The sequence below is a fragment of the Schistocerca gregaria genome, chromosome 4, assembly GCF_023897955.1.
Source record: "Schistocerca gregaria isolate iqSchGreg1 chromosome 4, iqSchGreg1.2, whole genome shotgun sequence".
NCBI lineage: Eukaryota > Metazoa > Arthropoda > Insecta > Orthoptera > Acrididae > Schistocerca > Schistocerca gregaria.
The window spans coordinates 391,522,079-391,537,926 of record NC_064923.1 but is presented as its reverse complement, the minus strand read 5'-3'; the positions used below and the strand labels follow the sequence as shown (position 1 = coordinate 391,537,926).

Here is a 15,848-nt window from a genome sequence, read left to right as displayed (position 1 = left end):
GGGCCGAATCACACATTAACCCTGGGTTCGGTGTGGGGCCGCGGCGGGGTGGGTGGACTGCTCTGGTCTGTTGTTGGGTTGTGAGCCACTGTGGCTACGACGGGATAAAGCCTCTGTCATTTCTGGGACCCCGGTTCAATACACAATACACATGGTTACTGTCATCGCTGTACTGACTTACTGCCACAGTTAACATCACTATTATGGAGCACATTCCACTTTCCTAATGGAACACAATTTGATGATGTGAAATATACTGTAAATAAACATCTAACACAAATTATTTTTCCAGCTTTATTTACTTTTAGTTGTTATTTTATATAATCTACATCTCCTTGATAAACTGTCAACAGTTGGCCCTAAAAATAGGCCTGCGACATTTGGCCAATTGTTTTTTGACAACTAACACTGTCACTTTTTATAATACTCACAGGGATTTCCAATTACACACTCTATAAGAATGAGAACTCATGTAAGCACCTATTAAGATGTGCTTTGCCATGAGTGCAGGGGCTTTTCCAAAGAGCAAGTATGTTAGCTGGACCACAGATATCTCATTTGGGATTAACAGCTATATTGTTATATTCAGTGTTGGCACATGCCCAAATTCTTCACCCATTGGTAAGTGGGTTTAGCTATCAGTACTATCAAGATTGCAAAAGATGTTTGCTTTTCCTATCTGACTGAACAGACAGACATTCAGGTTATGGAGTAAGAAGTTCATCAGTAGCAACAAGTGGATTAAAAGTTGACTTTTAGTTATCAGTAATGAGTAATTTTCCACCACCACCAATACTACTACTACTACTACTACTACTACTACTTTTCAAGACTGTGTTGTAAAAGCCCATTCAGAGTATTACACTTTACATAGAATCCCAATGATAACTTTGCTTGCTGCATCACTTAAAATCCTCATAATGAGCAAGTAATTTTTCTGTCACCGTTTTTGATTACTGCTCAACAAGAATGACTTATTATTACCAAAATATAATTGAACAAAATGGATATTTTTCATAACTTTTGATCTTCACATTTGGCCTAGGAGTGTTTAAGTGCACTTACATCACATGCTGTAAAAGTTTGCATGTAGTCTCACTGATAGTGGCATTTACTGGAAAACATTCAGTGCAGTGGATTGATAAGCAGAATAGGAAGCAAATTTTCAATTGGTGATTTGTAATGTGAAACTAGGTGATACCAAGTGTAATGTTGCCACATTGACCATGACACATGAGGCTACATATATCTATCTACATTTAAAAACTAATCTGTTTATCTTGAATGTAAGTAGAATGACAGGACTGATTTCATCAGTTTTGCTGAATTCTTGTAAAATGTTAATCTCTGACTTTTGTCATCAGTACAAGAACTATACCCTGGTTTGCTTGAGCCATTTTTCCTCACATACTTTTGCAATGTGCCCCTTTTCACTGCATTTGTGGTAGATGACTTCACAAAATAAACATTTGTTGTGTGTGTTGTTCTCCAAAGCCTGTATCACATACGGAGATCCTTGCTGTTAATTTTGTTCACTTGTGTTTGTCGTAGTGACAGGGCTACATAGTTGGTTTCACCTGTGTAGGAGTGATCTAACGCAAGTTGTTCAATAATTATTGTATTTATGTTTTGATGAAATGAAGCCTAATTGATGCATATTTTCCATGGACTTTTGAATTTCATCTATTTTGACTCTGGTAGTTGTAAAGTTCATTGTCTCATGTATGTTCAAAATTTATCATGTTTCTGCTAATTTGGTTGGCTTCTTCGCAATAATTTCTTCACACATCTCTCAAAAATCCAACCACATTAGAAACTGTTAAATTAGCATTTGATTTAATATCTGCCATGTTTACAATGGGCAGCACACTGCATGATGCACAGAACTAATTGAGAAATCTGAGTGTGTGGTTTAACTCTGCATCTATAACAACATAAGCATAATTAACATGCTGTTCCTTTTCTGAATACCTAGCTGAAGTATGTGAAGCATTCCTTCAGTTGTCTCATCCAGTAAGTAGTATTTTGCCACAGAGAAAGTTGGAGGTCTTGGTTGAACTGTCATGGACTCTAAATTTCTCACATGCAGTTGCCATTGGTGTTTAAAGTGCAGTTACAAGCATCGTAGGGAATGCTTTCCATTCCATACAACAGTTCAGAGAGAACTTAGCAGTCACAATGATAGTGCCAGCCTTTGAATTCATCCATGATAAAAATTATCTTGAGAATACCTCCTTGCCTGAACAGTGCATCCTGTATGATGTTCAGTGTGCATGTATGCTGCTGTTGGTATGTAATGGATACTGTAATTTGTCAGTCCGGGTGACCTCTCTCCTGATACTTCAAGCCTTCATTGATGGCAGTCTCTACAGCAAGGCAGAGGTTCTAGATGATATGGCTGCCTGTTTGGGGAGTGGTCATCATTTTTGCAAGGCATTTTACTGGCAGATTATTTCCTGTAATGTGGCCCATCTATTCACCATTGAAATAGAACTCTGGTGGCAGTGATGGTTTTTTCTCAAACTGTTATACTATAGTGTTAATCTTGACATAATAGTGTGCGAAAAAACCCTGCTTTCATGACCTCTGAGATGGAGTGTATTATGTGTCAGTTACTCATGATGTGGTCACTATCCAGTATGCTGTTATCACTTATTCTCAATTTGACTGTGTTGCTGGTGACCGGTACAAAGCGTGATAAAATCCCAGTTGTGTAACATATTGAACGGCTCCTCATACAATGGTGATAAGAGTGTTGTCACTGCACATACAGAATCTTAATTGTGCCCAATGTTCTTTATTTATTTAGTACCAATCATACTTTAAAGTCTTAGTAATATGAAGTATACAATTACCATACTGTGTAAATTACACCTAGACTAGTGTAAGATCATTCTACACTTTAGCAAGTTATACAATTTCACTGATATGTTGTTGCCAATTGAACTGCATGAGCACACAGAACAATAGTCGTGTCAACTTGTCACAAGCATCTTCCAGTTTCATATAAAGTCTATGGATGCTCTTGCACAATGCTACAGGCATGATTGAATTTGGAAAGAATAAAGACATTTGTGGCAAATTGTGTTTTTAAATTGACCTGTGAGGCATGCTTTGGTAGCATAATTCATAGCGCACTGTCCTTGAAAGGCAAGTTTCTGATTTCAAGTACCAGTTTGGTACAATGTTTTTGTTGTTGCTGCACATAATATGCATGTAGTCTGTTCCTGGTACAGCAAGTTACAAAATGACTCATTTTGAACCTACCGATTTGTTTCATCCATTAGCCAAAATTTGAATTTTAGTTTTTTTTATCTTCAGTAATCTCATTGTTTGACTGATCCCAAAATTTGTGTTAATATATTGCACTGATAAATGTATGAAAGGTTAGGCATTCATTCATTCACTCTCATAGGAGGCACTGATATGAGTTATCTCACATGGAAACTGTTTTACATAGTCTCCCTTTCTTTTGAGTCACTGATTCATCAGCCTTACGATTGGTTTTATGCAGCCCACCATGAATTTCGCTTGTGTCACCTTGGATCTCAGAGTAGCACTTGCACCCAGTGACCTAATATACCTGCTGGATGTATTCCAATCCCCCTCCATTTTTTACACCATAGAGCTCCCTCTCGTACCATGGTAGTTATTCCCTGATTTTTCAACAAATGAATTACCCATATTTCTTCTTGTAAGTGTCCTCTCCATGTTCCTTTTATTGCCATTTCAGCAGAGAATTTGGTCATTCTTTATCAGTCCATATAATTTTCAACATCCTTGTATAGTAACACATTTCAAGTGCTTCTATTCTCTTCTCTTCCAATGTAAAATGCAATGCTGTGCTGTGCTCCAAACACGCATTCGCAGAAATTTTTTCCTCAAATTTACATCAATATTTAATGATAGCCTTATCTGTCTGTGCTGTTTACTTTTATGTACCTCTTGCTTTGTCTGTCATAGGTATTTTGATTCCAAGGTAGCAGAATTTCTTCACTTTGTCTACTTCATAGTCATAAATTCTGATGTTAAGTTTATCAGTTTATTGCTAATCTTATTTTTACTGATCCCATTTCTATTACATCTCGTTACTTCTGCCTGTTTTTTGGTGTTCTCTAATTCATTAGCCTGTTTATTCCACTCAAAATATCTCAATTTTTTTTAATTTCCTTGAAGGATAGCAATGTCTTCAGTGAATCTTATCATCAATATACTTTCACCTTGAATTTTGATCACATGCTTAGACTTAAGCACTGTCATACATCTTTTTCAATCCACTTATTCTGTTCTTGGTCTTTCATTCATAGTTTTCTTTTGGTTCTTGTACATATTGTATATCAACCATCTTTCTTTATAGCTTATGCCTACTTTTATCAGAATTTCTAAAATCTTAACACAAATACTAGATCACCAAATCTTATGAATGTGCCTTGATTTTTCTTAAGTCTTGCTTCCATTATGAAGCACAGTATCTGATCTGCCTCCTGATGCCTTTACCTTTCCTAAAGCCAATCCGATCATCTGAGAGATTCTCAATTCTGTTACCTTTTCTTCTGAGTATTATTCTTGTCAACAACTTGGATGTATGATATGTTACACTGACTGTGCAGTAGTTCTCAACTTATCCCTCCTTGATGTGTTTGGGATTGTGGTGTTCCTCTTCTTCCAAAAGTCTGTTGGTATGTCTCCAGTCTCAAACATTCTATATGGCAACTTTAATGTTAGTTTGGTGTCACTTCCCTAGTGATTTGAGGAATTCCAAGGAAATATTATCAGTCCCATCTGCCTAATTTGATATGAAATCTTCCGAAGCTCTGTTGCCTCTAACTAATACTTGACACTATCTGTCTTCCTATAAACAACCATTTCACCATATATCATGCCATCAGACAGTTCCTTCCCCTCTTAGATGCCTTTAATGTACTCCCACCTATCTGCTCTCTTCTCCGTGTTAAACAATGGAATTTCCATTGCACTCAATGCTGCCACCCTTGCTTTTAATTTCTCTGAAGGTTGTTTTGACTTTTATATATGCTAAGTCAGTCCTTTCAATGATATTTTCTTTTTGGATTTCTTGACATTTTTCCTGCCGCCATTTCACACTGGCTTTCCCGCACTTCTTATTTATTTCATTACTAACTCATCTATATTGCTGTATTCCTGTCTTTTCCTGAATATTTTTGTACTGTCTTTTTGTTGATCGTCCGCAGCTCGTGGTCGTGTGGTAGCATTCTCGCTTCCCACACCCGGGTTTCCAGGTTCGATTCCCAGCGGGGTCAGGGATTTTCTCTCTGCCTCGTGATGACTGGGTGTTGCGTGATGTCCTTAGGTTAGTTAGGTTTAAGTAGTTCTAAGTTCTAGGGGACTGATGACCACAGATGTTAAGTCCCATAGTGCTCAGAGCCATTTTAACATTTTTTTTAAAGTCAGTTCAAGTATTTCTTCCATTTGTCAATGGTTTTTTGCAGTTAACTTCATTGTAACTATGTTTGTGTCCAGCATATGTGATTACTCTTTTTTTTTTAGAGATAATGTTTTCTTTTCTTTTTTGTTTTAGGGCACAAAAACAACTGAGGTCATAAGCACTCATGTCAGACCCTTCGAACATGAATAGGTAGAAAAGGTTAAAGATGACTACACATTAAGCCCAAGTGACAGAATGAAAGAGCTACAAACAAGGACTTCCCCTTGGAGAGAGGCCCACAAAATATGCTGTAGGTACAGTAGAGGTCCCGAACCAAAGATTAAATAATGTTTGCCATGTTGCTACAATGAATAAAGAGTAAAATGTGGTTGACAGCCCATACATAATTCTCTAAAACAGCCAATAGCACTGACAGCAAGCACACACATGATCATAAGTGATTAAAAAGGGTAGTCTGTCAGGCAATAGTAAACTGTCAAAGGCTGATAACAATAAGCACAAAGTGGTGGGCAACCACCGCTTAAATGGCGAGGGTTAAAACCACAGTGCCCAATATGCAACCTCTTTGTGATGAGAGGGCCAGGAGAAAGTCTGAAGCTGCTGGGAGAGGTTTAATTCCCTGGAGCTTGTTCCTGTGAAAAGAAGGCTGATGATGATGCCAAACTGACACCAACTGCTGACAGACAGGAATACAGAGATCATCCAAAGCAATGGAAGAGCTAGCAGGCTGAGATAGTCCTTGCACTAAGGGATGAACCATGTATAGCACACAGAGGCCCTGATGGGCACAGAGAGAATCAGAGCCTATGACAATTAAAAAGCCTGTGTCACTGCACATACTGGGTGGCCTGATACAGGGCGAATGGCTCCACTGTAAAAATTGAGCACTGTTCTGGAAGCAAATACCAAAAATGCATTGTGCCACTGATGAAGGCATGCATAACACCAAGGTCAGTCTTAGAGCCATCAGTCTATGAAGGAGCTATTAATAAGTTGCGTGAGAAAGTTGAGAAACTTGAAGGAATAGATCAAATTTGGAGTAGTGTCCTTAGGAAGCAAATGAAGTCCAACATTAACACAGGCTGCTGCATGAAGCCAAGGCAGTGAAGGGTTCACAACCATTGGGAATGTGGCAGGCAGCATGAAGTCAAGCTGCTGGAGCAGAAACCCGAAACAAACTCTAGGAGGGTACAGAAGAAGGGCGCACCCCATACAGGAGTCATTGTAAAAAAAGGGGGCACAGGACAGGTGGCTGGGCATGGCAGACAATGTGTGTATCCACTGAGGAGGAAATCATGCCAGGATGACAGTGGTAGTTCAGCAGCTTATGCCTAGGGATTGTCAGCCAGGCTAGTCTAAAGGCACCAGTGGCCAAATAAGTTTCACATTGGTGGATTGTGTTAGGACAGCATAAGATAGACGGATGTGCAGAGGAATCAACGTAACACTCAGTCTTGTTCTGAATGGACATAGGATCAGTAAAAATGGAGGAAGGTGGTTTGATCCCCTCCCCAGAAAGTACAACTTAGGACACGTAGGATGTTGAGAAACTGTGCACAGAGTGCACCTAGGTAAAGCATGAGGGACAACCGAGAAAGTTTCCTATCAGACATGAGCTCCAGGAATTTTGTAGTTTCAGTGAACGGAAGAGCAACAGGCTAAAGATGTAAAGGCTGGAAGAAACCCATTGTGCCACCAGAAATTCAAACAAATGGTTTTGTCAGTGGAAAAGTGAAAGTCATTGTTGATGCTCCAAGAGTAAAGATGACTGAGACATAGACATTGCTCAAGGAGACAAGTCCATGAAGAACTGCAATAGTTTGCAAAAGCATTGAGAGGGGGGGAGACGGAGATGCCCAGCAGGAAAAATTCCATAACAGGGTTAATGGGTATAGCAAAGAGGAAGACGCTCAGGATGGAGCCTTGAGGCATCCCGTTATCCTAGATAAAGGTGTTCAATAAGGCCATATGCACACATGCCTTGAAAACTTGATCCTCTTAAAATTCCTGAAGGAAATGGGGCAGGCTGCCTCGGAAGCCCCAAGTGGGTAGAGTAAAGAGGGTACCAGTTCTCCAGCAGCCAGTCTGATATTCCCACAGAAAACCATTCATGACACGGGTTGACAGTGACGGGATGGTCAACTGCAGAATGGCATGCTCTAAATTCATATTGTGCAGTGGTCAGTAGATTCCGAGATTCAAGCCACCATGCCAGCACACAATGAATCATATATTCCATCATGTTGCAAAGACAGATGCTGAGAGAAATGGGGGCAGTAGCTAAAGGAAGGTATTTATCCTTATGGGGCTTAGATATGGGTATGAAAGCGACTTCATGACAGTGTCTAGGAAACATGTCATCCGCCCAAATGTGACTGTAGGTGCAAAGGAGCAGGTGCTTCTTCACAAGAGAAAAGTGATTCAACATCTGAATGTTAACATAGTCTGGCCCTTGGGCAGAAGACTGAGATGAAGTTAGAGCATGGTCTAGCTCCTTCATAGTAAAGGCAGAATTGTAGCATTCAATTCCAGGAGGAGAAGGATATCACCCAAGCCACTTGCAGTAAAGATGAAGTGTGAAGTATGGGACATTTTGTGGCAGTAAGGATAATGTTCATAAGGGACTCTACCAGGTCATCACAAGTGGGAAAATGTTGTTCATCAAAGGTGGCCATGGAAGAATATACCATCCAGTCACCTTTAGAATGCTGCCAACTGGGTTTACACGCAGGTGGAGTAGGAGTCACCAAACGGATAGCACAAGGAAAATAGTTGTTTGAGTATGTGTCAGAGAGAATGCACCAATCGAGATGATGAGCAAGCTTCGCAGTGGAGAACAAGAGGTCCGAATGGGAATAGATGTGCATGGAGCCCGAAAGGAATATGGGTGCCCCAGTGTGAAGACAGATGTTGACTGATTGAGAAAGTCCGCCAAGAGGGAATCCCTCTGATAGGTTCTCAAAGAGCCCCAAAGGAGACGGTGGGCATTAAAGTCACCTAGTAGCAAAAAGAGGTGATGGGGGTGACCAGTAAGATGGAGAAGTCTGCCCTGGAGCAGCGAATGATGGAGGGATGTAGACCAGAAATGGGCAAACTCGTTACCCTTGGGAACTAGCTCACTGGTGATTGCTCTTTTTTTCCCAGAAACATTCATTTTTACTCATTCATTGTTCATGGTATATGATTCTTAAGGAAAAATTTACAATTAATAGCATAGGTGACTAAAGACGGAAGGTGACAAGAGGGGGCACTTGCCTCCCATTTGGAGTTCAGAGTTTTTATTCATTACAGATATCTCACACACTTTAAGTAATTTTTGTGATTCTGCAAAACCTCTTGTTTAGCCAACTGTAGTATTATGTGGCTGATCACAGTGAAATAATATAAGGTAGTGCACGAAAAACCAACCCCAAGTAGACTGATTGCCAATTATGCATGGTTTGTTGACCGCTATGAGCAAAATAGATAAACATGTAATAATTAGGCAGTAATGAAATAAATCAGCTAATGCAAGCAACAACTTTGAAACAATATATGATGATTGGTAGGCTACAATTAACAGTCTAGTACTCAGGGCCGATTTTTCGTGCACCACCCTGTGCCACTAAAATAATGTTGTAGAAGTTATCAGATTCTCTTTACAAAATGTGATACCAGACACTTGATTATGGAGCATGGGCTTCATTCGATTGCAAGTTGGTCTACTTTCCACAGCAATGAACATGCTGTTTTACCTTGGATAAAAAAAAAGACAGAAAATAGCTGAGCCAACTTCCTTTGCATGTGTAATAACAAAAAGCTTGTCTTTTTATAAGTATGTCTTCCACTGTTTATCAAACTAGTTAAGTCAGCTGATATGCCCTTTTGTTACCTGAAAAGCTGTATGTATTACATACCACATAATTTTTATGTAATTTACATAATTATAAAATACGTTTTAATTACCGGTTGTGGACGCTGAATAGAATACGAAAAAGAGTCAGAAGTCCAGAGTTCAAAAAAGGTTTGAAACAGACCTAGAATGGGCCTGAGCAGCAAATGAAATAAACAACAACTTGATACTGAACTAACTAGGAGCAATCGCATTGGATCTGCAATGAGTGGCCACGCGAAGAAGGACAAGTCCGGCCAAGGGAGACCGAGACTAGCTGACATGCTGTTGTGGGAATGAGACAGACCATCTACCATTCCTGGGAGCTATAAGCAGAAAGTTGTGACCACAGTGAACTATGAAAGACCATTCCTTATAATTCGCTCCTCACTCCTTCCATTCAACTTAGTGAACCGTTCCTTTGGACCCATTAGTTCATGAACGGCCGATCTCTAATGTAGGCATTACAATGAGACAGGGCAAAATCAGAAACGAAAATGTGGGCTGCAACAGTTTGCAGCTGGGAGTTCAAAGAGATGGTTGGCTATGGACGTCAACCCAGACGAACAGCATGATTCCCCCATGAGACAAAATGATGTCATTGGGGAGGAGGGTAATAGTGGACCCAAATAAATGAGAGGTCAAAACTGCCTTTTTTTTTTTTATAGAGAACAACTGCACACTGTGTATCCAAGATCACTCATAATTCCTCCTAGTTGGGTCTAATTCCACAAATGTTCCATTGCAGAAGAGTCATAATGGTGAAGAGGGAACAAATGAAGGGTAGTCACCTCAGAAGCAAATGAGTGCCAGCCTTCGAAGATTCAGTGCTACAGGCTGCAGAGACAGGGTAGAAAACCAGTAGGCAGTGCACAATGGCAGATGAAGATCAGCCAGGTGAGGGTGTCATGCAGTGACACTGTTGAAGTAGTTCTCCAAATTAGGGAAGGAGAAGACCAATTGCCTTTATTCAATTTTTTAGTCTTTGTGGTTGACAGATGAAGACTCAGATGTCTGTTGACTGGAGGGATGTAAAAAGTCTGAGGGAGTACTCCTTTTGTTCTTCCTGCCTGCTGGTTGTGCAGCAGATGATTTCACTGCTGGGGGCAAAGATTTGGTGGTTTGTTGTGCAGCAGTAGGAGGAGAGGATGGAGTGCTACCATGACAATGAGTGATTTCCCAACTGCAGTACTGAATTGGAAGTCTTAAGTCTCCATGGCCATGTTCTTTGTGGAACAAGGCATAGCAAGAATGGTACTGTAAGTGTTGGATGATAAATTGCAGGGCTTTTGACTAGACAACAACTTGCAAACGACAGGTTAGGGTACTTTTTCCTTCACCCGGATTTCCTGGTTGGCCTGCTCATTAAGATATACGAGACATTCACAGGATGAGGTGGCATGGTCCATTACAACTGATACAGTGGAAAGGACAAGGGAGACCAATTGCCCTCTTGAGCATTCAACGTCAAGGAACACAGCTGGTCATGTATTAACAGGACAAGCAAGTGTAGTTATAATTGTCGACACTGGTAACATTGCCTATTGAAAAATTCATTACCACTGACACTGATTCTTCTGGGTGATTCTCTTACACTTCAGCCTGCTCTTCAACATTACTAAATTGTGATCTGCGTATGTACCTGCTTCTGAGTGAATCTTACATCCAGTATCCGATTTTGGAATTTGTCTCATCATGGCATAATCCAGCTGGTATCTCCCACGTATATCTCCTCCTGTTGTGCTTCTTGAACAGTACATTTCCTATCACCAGCAGCATTTATTGTCAAACTCAGTCTCTTCTCTCTCATTCTCACTCTCAAGCTCATATTCTCCTGTACCTCTCTTCTATCTCTCTTACTATTGCTTTCCAACCCACCACGATTATTAGATTATCACCTCTCTTTACACGCTGAATTAACTGTTCTATATCCCCACATAATTTTTCTACTTCATCACCATTTGTTTGTGACACTGGCGCATATGCCAGATTATTTTTATTGATTGTTTCCTGTCAATTCTGATGGGAACAAATTTATTACTGAACTGTTTAAGACATCTCAATCTGTCCTACATTCCTATTCATAGCTAACCCTACCATCACTGATGTTATCCTATATTTGTCTGATCAGATACCCCAATCTTCCCTCCATTTTATTTCACTTCACTGACTCATGGTATCTAGACTGGCTTTTTGCATTTCCCTTTTCAGATTGTCTAGCTTCCCTTACCCTGTTCAAACATCTGACATTCCACACTCCAGTTTGAAAAATGAACAGTAAAGTGACATTCTACAATCTTTTTCTTGTGGTTACCTAAACTTTGGCAATCTCCTGATGGGGATCTGAATGAGGAGACGACCCACAGCGATTTGCCAATGGAGAGATCACATGCCACTTTTTCAATTACAGGCCACATGTTCTGTGGATACACATTAGCTCTCTAATTTGGTTGTTTCTATTAACTTCTGCATCCCATACCACTGATCACTAATGATTCTTCTCCCTTTTAGAGGCAGTTTCCCACCCCATAGATTACAGAGTGGTCTGAGCTCTGTCCACTCCTTATACAGAAAGTCCTTTGTTGCTTTTGTTACTTAATTTTATTCAAAATTTAAGTAGTGACTGGGTTCTAATCTGCAAACCAGGATGTGCTGATTACTAATCAAGGATGCTACCCTTAAACCAGACGTGCCCAGCCTTTTAGCCTACCTGGGCCACAATGGTTGATAAACAGTTTGAGCCACACATACTGTACTTAATGCTAACAACAACCACAAACTGTTACGGGAGGGGGGGGGGGGGGGGACATGGGATTGTCAATGAGAGAATAGCATCATGTGGCAGGAGTTGAAAATTGATGATATTCAATTTATCATAACTAAATAAATGGAATTTTGTGTTTGTATCTTTTTTTTTTTTTTTTTAACCAACTGGATAATAGATGTTCACTCCCTGAGCCACACTGATAGTTGTTTTGGGATGCATGCAGCCTGGGGCAACTCTCACTCCCAGTTTGATATTTTAATCTAACAGAGTGCAATGCAACTGCAGACTATCAATCTCTTATCAAAAACAACAGAACCTGTTACAATGTTTCCCACCTCAAGAAGAAAAAGCTCATGATAAATTTGGTCAATTTGCATTGTGTGTAGTTGCAGGTACAAGTGGAGTATGTGGCTCGGGAGACAAAGAGAGGGATCTGGGAGCACTGTACACTTGTTGGCGGGCAGAAAAGAACTTGGCATGTGCTGGATACATACAGTAAGTATACATCAATAGCCGGCATGTTCAAGGATCTCGTCAGTATCCCAATTCCACTATGAAAAGCAGTTCTGTATTATTTACTTGTAGACCACATAGAAATCATTAAAATGAAGGATACTGCTTGCTCCATCATTTACTGACCTAATATTGATGTAACTATTCAGCAAGTCATGGTATCTTGCAGTGAGTGGACTATGTGCACACATTTCCCCCCAAAATGTCAAGGCCATAATTGCAAATAACACAGGAACATGGAAGTAGATAAATACAGATTACACAGGATCAGCTGCAAGTATAGTCTTACTCACAGTTGATGCCTATAGTAAATGGCTAGAAGAGACAGCATAAGTAAGATAGTTAAAAATAACCATAATAAATTCATGAAAATTATTGAAACGAATTGCACAGTTCAACATAACTTATAAATCTGTGCTTTAAAGAACATATTTACCTACTAGTAAAGAAAATGCAAAGCTTATTTAACAAACAAAGTTTGACTCACTTTTAGGTTATTAATTCTTATTTTTTAGATGACTGGTTTCAATTTTTTAAGAGGTCATCATCAGGTCCACATTGCTTGATGATAGTAGGAATTTCTGGTGTAGAACAGGTCCAGTTGTGCTGGAGTGAAGAACACTGCAGAGTTTTACACACCAGTATAGAAGGAAATGCTCCACACCTGTGATTCCTACTGTCATCCAGAATTGTAGATTTGATCATCTCTCAAAAGATTGTAATTGATCATCTAAAAAATAAAAATTAACAATTTACAAGCAATCACGATTGTGTTTATCAAGTTAGATAGTGAAGGGAGACGAAAATTTAATAGTAATGGGTGACTGGAATTCCTGTGTAGGAAAAGGGAGAGAAGGAAACATAGTAGGTGAATATGGATTGGGGCTAAGAAATGAAAGAGGAAACCGCCTAGTAGAATTTTGCACAGAGCACAACTTAATCATAGCTAACACTTGGTTTAAGAATCATGAAAGAAGGTTGTATACATGGAAGAACCCTGGAGATACTAAAAGGTATCAGATAGATTATATAATGGTAAGGCAGAGATTTAGGAACCAGGTTTTAAGTTATAAGACATTTCCAGGGGCAGATGTGGATTCTGACCACAATCTATTGGTTATGACCTGTAGATTAAAACTGAATAAACTGCAAAAATGTGGGAATTTAAGGAGATGGGACCTGGATAAACTGACTAAACCAGAGGTTCTACGGAGTTTCAGGGAGAGCATAAGGGAACAATTGACAGGAATAGGGGAAAGAAATACAGTAGAAGAAGAATGGGTAGCTCTGAGGGATGAAGTAGTGAAGGCAGCAGAGGATCAAGTAGGTAAAAAGACGAGGGCTGTTAGAAATCCTTGGGTAACAGAAGAAATATTGAATTTAATTGATGAAAGGAGAAAATATAAAAATGCAGTAAATGAAGCAGGCAAAAAGGAATACAAACGTCTCAAAAATGAGATCGGCAGGAAGTGCAAAATGGCTAAGCAGGGATGGCTAGAGGACAAATGTAAGGATGTAGAAGCTTATCTCACTAGGGGTAAGATAGATACTGCCTACAGGAAAATTAAAGAGACCTTTGGAGAAAAGAGAACCACGTGTATGAATATCAAGATCTCAGATGGCAACCCAGTTCTAAGCAAAGAAGGGAAGGCAGAAAGGTGGAAGGAGTATATAGAAGGTTTATACAAGAGCGATGTACTTGAGGACAATATTATGGAAATGGAAGAGGATGTAGATGAAGACGAAATGGGAGATTCGATACTATGTGAAGAGTTTGACAGAGCACTGAAAGACCTGAGTCGAAACAAGGCCCCCGGAGTAGACAACATTCCATTAGAACTACTGACGACCTTGGGAGAGCCAGTCATGACAAAACTCTACCAGCTGGTGAGCAAGATGTATGAAACAGGCGAAATACCCTCAGACTTCAAGAAGAATATAATAATTCCAATCCCAAAGAAAGCAGGTGCTGACAGATGTGAAAATTACCGAACTATCAGTTTAATAAGTCACAGCTGCAGAATACTAACGCGAATTCTTTACAGACGAATGGAAAAACTGGTAGATGCGGACCTCGGGAAAAACTAGTAGAAGTCGACCTGGGGGAAGATCAGTTTGGATTCCGTAGAAATGTTGGAACACGTGAGGCAATACTGACCTTACGACTTTTCTTAGAAGAAAGATTAAGAAAAGGCAAACCTACGTTTCTAGCATTTGTAGACTTAGAGAAAGCTTTTGACAATGTTGACTGGAATACTCTTTTTCAAATTCTAAAGGTGGCAGCGTAAAATACAGGGAGCGAAAGGCTATTTACAATTTGTACAGAAACCAGATGGCAGTCATAAGAGTCGAGGGGCATGAAAGGGAAGCAGCGATTGGGAAGGGAGTGAGACAGGGTTGTAGCCTCTCCCCGATGTTATTCAATCTGTATATTGAGCAAGCAGTAAAGGAAACAAAAGAAAAATTTGGAGTAGGTATTAAAATTCATGGAGAAGAAGTAAAAACTTTGAGGTACGCCGATGACATTGTAATTCTGTGAGAGACGGCAAAGACTTTGAAGCGCAGTTGAACGGAATAGACAGTGTCTTGAAAGGAGGATATAAGATGAACATCAACAAAAGCAGAACGAGGATAATGGAATGTAGTCGAATTAAATCGGGTGATGCTGAGGGAATTAGATTAGGAAATGAGACACTTCAAGTAGTAAAGGAGTTTTGCTATTTAGGAAGTAAAATAACTGATGATGGTTGAAGTAGAGAGGATATAAAATGTAGACTGGCAATGGCAAGGAAAGCGTTTCTGAAGAAGAGAAATTTGTTAACATCGAATATAGATTTATGTATCAGGAAGTCGTTTCTGAAAGTATTTGTTTGGAGTGTACCCATGTATGGAAGTGAAACATGGACGATAACTAGTTTGGACAAGAAGAGAATAGAAGCTTTTGAAATGTGGTGCTACAGAAGAATACTGAAGATAAGGTGGATAGATCACGTAACTAATGAGGAGGTATTGAATAGGATTGGGGAGAAGAAAAGTTTGTGGCACAACTTGACTAGAAGAAGGGATTGGTTGGTAGGACATGTTTTGAGGCATCAAGGGATCACAAATTTAGCATTGGAGGGCAGTGTGGAGGGTAAAAATCGTAGAGGGAGACCGAGAGATGAGTACACTAAGCAGATTCAGAAGGTACTGGGGTACTGGGAGATGAAGAATCTTGCACAGGATGGAGTAGCATGGAGAGCTGCATCAAACCAGTCTCAATAAGTTAGTTA

At 39.8% G+C, this 15,848-nt stretch overlaps 1 protein-coding gene across 3 annotated transcripts in view; it reads right to left on the bottom strand.

Moving 5' to 3' along the window:
• Window positions 1–15,848, bottom strand: part of LOC126365750 (sodium-dependent nutrient amino acid transporter 1-like) — a 279,984-nt gene that overhangs the window by 33,761 nt on the left and 230,375 nt on the right. The window lies entirely within an intron of this gene.